The following is a 6000-nucleotide window of genomic DNA, read 5'->3' as shown; positions in this document are numbered from 1 at the left end:
GCGAAATTTAGTGATGTTTAGGGCGTTCCGTGAGCTGTAGATAGTAAGTACATTTGTCGATACGAGCGCAAGTGGTCGTGTTTCAGAAAATTCCAACTTGCGATAGTACGTATAACACATCCAACACAAACGCATGTCTATGATGATTTATCAGATATTAAAAATTCCATTTATCGAAGAAACTCCACGCTTTCTCAGCTATGGCACCCTTGCAATCAATATTTAGGGTTCTGAAATAGCAAAGCATGATGGCAGTCAGATGGCCACACAAAGGAATAAAAATCATCTTGAGCACGACATATCGTGTTTTTCTCTATTGGAAGCGCAACTGCAGGAGCTGATGCGTTTGGAGTTTGCGCCGTCCAACAGTCATAATTAGAGATAGATTCATTTATCCAGTTTCCCTACAACAAGGGGGCGAATATGCTTGACTTGCCGTCGCAGTGTCGCAGCAATATCGCGCAGTGTGGTCGAACTGAACTTGCGCGCCTGTCAGTGGTGATCACTGGAAGGCGCGCTCTGTAGCATCAGCTTTGTTTCGGCCATGCGCTCAGCTGCTCGCATTTAATTTACGCCGATAGTTCGCAGACGTACATACATGTATACGCACATACATACATACATACATACATACATACATACATACATACATACATACATACATACATACATACATACATACATACATACATACATAAATACATACACACACACACACACATACATACATACATACATACATACATACATACATACATACATACATATTTTTTGCCGTAGAAGACAGAAGTTTTCGCATCACCATGTGTTGCCGCCAATCCCTCGCTGGGGGTCGTTGCTGGAGATTCGCGGGTGGCACATACCTGTGTGCGCGCAGGGTTCTCGCCGCTCTTGCGTTGAAGTGATAGACCACACGGCCTTTTGCATCTAGTGCGGCTTTAAAGATTCTTGCTCGTGTTCCACAAGCTTAGAATACCACTTCGCATCTTTAGCTGTGGCAGTTGCATAAAGTTGTTCGACTAAACGCAAATGACTGTTTTCGTCGGGGCTTGGCAAGGCGTGCTCGATTTATGGTGCCTATACCACCTTCACCTCAGAAAGAGTTTCTGAACGAGGAGCTGCAGCAGTGGACAACGCGCAATGGTTTCCCAAGTTGTTGACAACTCCAGAATCTGTTGATTGTGCTCGAAACGCTGTCCAGAGAGAGATAGCTACGAAATTCAGATTCACGGTAGCTCTTTCGGTTGGTTTCTCGCTTGTAGCTTACAATCGAGGTGTTTCGTCGAAGCCGAAAAAGCCTTTCTGCCGATTACATTATTTTGATCGTTCGCAAGGATTCCAGTGGCGATGTCGCGGAAATTATTGCTCTGTGCGTGAAAACGTGCGGCCTGTCTCGAGAGCCGTCTGAGTCTCTTCTAAAGACAAACTTCATTTCAAGCTAGCCGGGGAATAAGAAACTGTTTGTGCAAAGCGAGGATGCGAACTGTGCAAACACTTGTTCGCGGCGTATTTCCACCGGTAGAGGTGAAATACGTGACTGTCTTGGACCTCTTTAAGCAATTCCGCCGCATAATTTGTGCAGAAGTGCATCGCCTACCATGCCGCGATATATAGACCGTAACGTGTCGTGGTTTTAGGAGGTAAAAATAAAATAGAATGAACCGAAAATTATTTAATAGACCTGGCCTGAGGGTCTTGTTTGCTACATTGTACGTCCGTTGCCATAAAGTACGCTGCCTAAGTTGCTTATAATTGTTCCTAAATTGGTGTCGGTTGTATAGGGCGCAATGGCGTTCGAAAAATTGAATGTCGTATTGGAACTCGTTGCCCGCCAATTACGACATCGAAGGTCGCGCTACACCTATGTTTGCGGCATTCTTCTTCTAGATATTTTTATTGCAATGAGGCCTATGGAATTTTGATAAGGCGCTTATATCACTTCCTAAAGAAAAGCCTCAAAGCAGACTGAGATGCTTTGTGCAGTAATGGTTGTACTGTCCGTTGTAACGTCAGCGCTTATTGGATGGGAGTGATTCATCTAAGAAATGTCCGCGAGTCACATTTGGAGGTGTACGTGAGGCTACACATATAACAGCTGGTATTGTCCCGTCAGTTGACACGTCGCACTAGGCATTGTGCTCTATTGCGATCAGTCATAAATGTATTCGCACGCCTGAAGGGTCTAAAGGTCGGGTCAGCCAATGTGACACCCTCAATAGGGTTGGGAACTTTTTGATCGCAGACTCTTCCCACATATTTCTCTGTGCACTGGCGTATGTGGTAAGTTACCGACAACGACTTTCCTCCCAAAATGTCAAAGCGGCTTCATGGAACTACTAGCCATATTATAAAAGAACACCTGCATAGCTAAGTACGCATTCTACGTCACAGAATTTTGATTGCAGCGGTTGAACTTCAACCTATCAATTTCATAATGAGCAAAAGTGAGAGCTGGCCAAGTGGCGATCGTTTCACTAATGAATTACATTCGGAGAGTCATACAACATTTATCGCTTCGTGAGTCTTCGTCAGTCTCGTTAGTGTCATTGACGGCGGCGAAAAAACAATAAAAGAACAATGGTTCACTATTGGGCGCGTATTTATAATTGACTCGTATTTACGTAGCGCTACAAAAAATGTGGATCGAGATAAGGAGGCCGCATTGTATCTTTCTGTACTGTTTGCGTTGGGTATATCACGCACTTTTCTGAAGCTATTCATATTTGTCTTTAAGTTTTTATCTATGTTTGTATCTAACCGTGTTCATGTCTACCTTGGTCAATGATGGAATGCGCAGTATATTGTGCTGTGTGCTGCGGTAACGCAGTTCCTTGCCGGCCAAGGCACTAACTTCGGTCAGTGAGCGTGCATCAATTTGTACAATGACACCACTTTTCAACGAACATCTTTGACGTCGACATGTGTCACTGTAGGACCGTAACTTGGTAGGCAAAGCTGTTCGAAGAAACCCTTTGAAGCCTACGTCCAGCACTGAGTAGGGGCGACTGGATCTATTATGGTCTTTATTGAAACTCTGATACCAACTTAGGTCACTGTCTATATACCAGTAGGAGTGTGTCGCTTTTGAATGAACATCTATGTCGCCAACTTGGATAATTAAGTATTTGCTAGAGGGAATGTGGCGCTCAGCAACGACAAATACGATGCCTGAATGTTCTTCGATGCTGAGTGGAATCTAACCATCGCCTAAAAAGTTCCCCAAGATCAGCAACCAGACAAATTTGCATGCTGGGCCACAAATGAACTGTGTATGTACTGCTTCTGAATGAACGGCTTTCACAGCAAAGCTTTGCTGGTTGGACCACAAAGTTATTGCGCATGCGCCTCCACTCTTTAGTGACCATCTCGCCAACATGGGTCCCGCAGTGTGTGCCACTGACTAGGTGGCAAGCCAGGGAGCAATGCTCAGCATTCGCAGGCATCGTCTCACCTCGGTTCTCGTGTCGGAGACCACGCGCTTACTTCTCGTCGGTGCCACTAGATGGCACAGCGCCTTTTAAAAAAAGTGCGAGAGAAGAGCTCATTTGTATTCACGCGTTTCTGAGCATGCGCATGTACCAGCGCGCCGTTCATTTCGGAGGCTACACGAAATAGCGCAGAGTGTACTTCGGGCAGCACGAAAGAGGTGTTCCGCTGCAGTACGCGCTTCATACATAACTTGTTTCGACAGTGACAATACGTTGTGTGTCTTTACTCATTTATTGCTGACCCAATGCCGTCGACAGTCGCCGTAAGATGGGTTCTGGCGCACTTTATTATTCGCAAGACATTTTAGCCCTGCGTAATGATGTCTTAAGTCATCAGTTAGCGGACGTCTTGATTATGTACGTCTTTTTTAATTTTCATAGGTATATTTCATTGGCTTACTCTCGAAGTCGTATTCACCTCCCCTGAAGCCGTCGACATCATGTGTGGGATCCTGAATTTTGATAGATGGTACAAAGTGCAGAGAAACCTTCGTCGATGCATGCTGATCATAAAAAGAACACATGTATCATAACTTCAAACCTATTGTATGGGCTTGTCGTGCTAACTAATGCAATCACCTTATAATTTTAACTCCGAATATTTAATACTCGGAAATAGCTCTACGTGTTTTTGCCACTTTTACTTACTTCAATATGAATTGTAAATCAGGGAGCGCACGGTAAATTTTTACGGTGCCTCTTTCCATTCGCTTGCAGATATAACAAATCACGCCGTCTGTGGTTGGCACGCAGTGCAAAATTGGAAAAGCCAAATCATTTTGAATAATTCACATGAATTAGATACCTATAAAGCTAGGCACTAGACGCAGATTGCTAATGCAGTGACTATTCTCGCGCGTCACTATCTTACTTGAAGACAAGGTGCTGAAGTTCAGCCGTAATACTGTCTCCCTAACACTAACCGTGCCCTCTAGTTACGCACACTCGATTAAGCCATCATTGACCACTAAGTAGCTTATGTTGCTTGCCGCCTCAGAACACGTCCGCATATTCAGCTTACGATGCTGCGTTTATTGTCTTAATCTCTTTCCTAAAACGTATGCGTCAGAAATGAATAGAGAAAGATGTTGTGTACTATCTTATTCTTAAGTCAACATGTAATATTTCAAAAGCCTGTCGCGGCTACAATATCAAGCAATGGTTGTTGCATATTGCAGTTAGGTTCGCTTGGTACGAAAGCCTTACATTGGTTTGAAAAAATACATATATATTCTCACATTTATTGCCTACTTTAGGATTATTCATTCTCATGCATGACGTACGAAATGTGTTATTGAAGGTGAGATAATTTTATTTCTACTAGTTGCTCTCACAGATAGATAGATCGGTAACCTTTGTTTTCTGTCTAAACGCATATGATAGCAGGGGCACGAAAAGCCGTGGGGGGTTCTTTGACTGACATTTTCCAAAAGTATTTAGTTCGAAAGTGTGGCGTTAGCTTGACAAAGACGCTACCACATTTAATACAATAACGTTAGGGAGAGATTTGGCACAACGTTCTAATACAATAAAGGAAGTCGTAGTATACCTTCATATGAAAATGCTATTGGTTAATATATCTCATGACTGTTCAAAAACACTATTTCTGTACTTTATAATGACGCAATTAAAGTATGCACGGCTATACAAACGCAGAAACAAAGAAGAAGGCGTGTCAACCAGACTTGACACCATACAAGAGAAGGCCGACTTAAGTTATAGGTGTCGCATGTAATATATATATATATATATGTGTGTGTGTGTGTGTGTGTGTGTGTGTGTGTGTGGGTGCGTGTGTGGGTGTGTGTGTATTATGGTATGAATATTATGCAGTATTCTATCATTCGATAATACTTTGCCTTGCATATTAATTATTTTCTTTGTTTCATTCAGATAGTTGACAGTTTTTTTCATACCTCCAGCCAGCTTGAGTATGTCAGGTACCAGGGGGCCCGATACTACTACTGGTCGAAATGGTGTTAGAGCTAGCTTAGGATTCTGTCCAGTAAACACCGCCAAAGCCTATGCGGAGCATGGAAACAGGCAAATCCGCCATCACACAAATAGAAATGAAAGCGGAAGCGCCGACGATGTTTTTCAGTCAGGACAGCAGGCGCAAGATAGACGGCACTGGCCGGTGGAAGAAAATTAGAGGAGAACGCGAAGTGAAGAACATAATAAAAACCACAACAACAACGCCGACAAAGCCAAGAAAGCAACAATATACGAAATTTTGCTCGCATGCGGGAGCAGCGGAAGAACACAAGCAGCATCAGGACGGGACTGCGCAAGACAACAAGACAAAACGAAGATCTTCATCTTCCGGAACATGTATCTTCATCCTGAACATGTATCGGGTTAACCAGCTCAGGTTAACCGAGGCGTTCAAAAGAAAAACAGAAGTCAAACATGGTATAAGACACTAATTCAGATTTTGTCCTGACATTCTGGTCAAGTCACCCAGCCAATGGTTGAGAAAGAGTACAAAACCAGTAAGTCCGTTTACTCGTCA

The sequence above is a fragment of the Dermacentor andersoni genome, chromosome 8 (genome assembly GCF_023375885.2).
Source record: "Dermacentor andersoni chromosome 8, qqDerAnde1_hic_scaffold, whole genome shotgun sequence".
Classification (NCBI taxonomy): domain Eukaryota; kingdom Metazoa; phylum Arthropoda; class Arachnida; order Ixodida; family Ixodidae; genus Dermacentor; species Dermacentor andersoni.
This window is presented reverse-complemented; position numbering follows the sequence as displayed.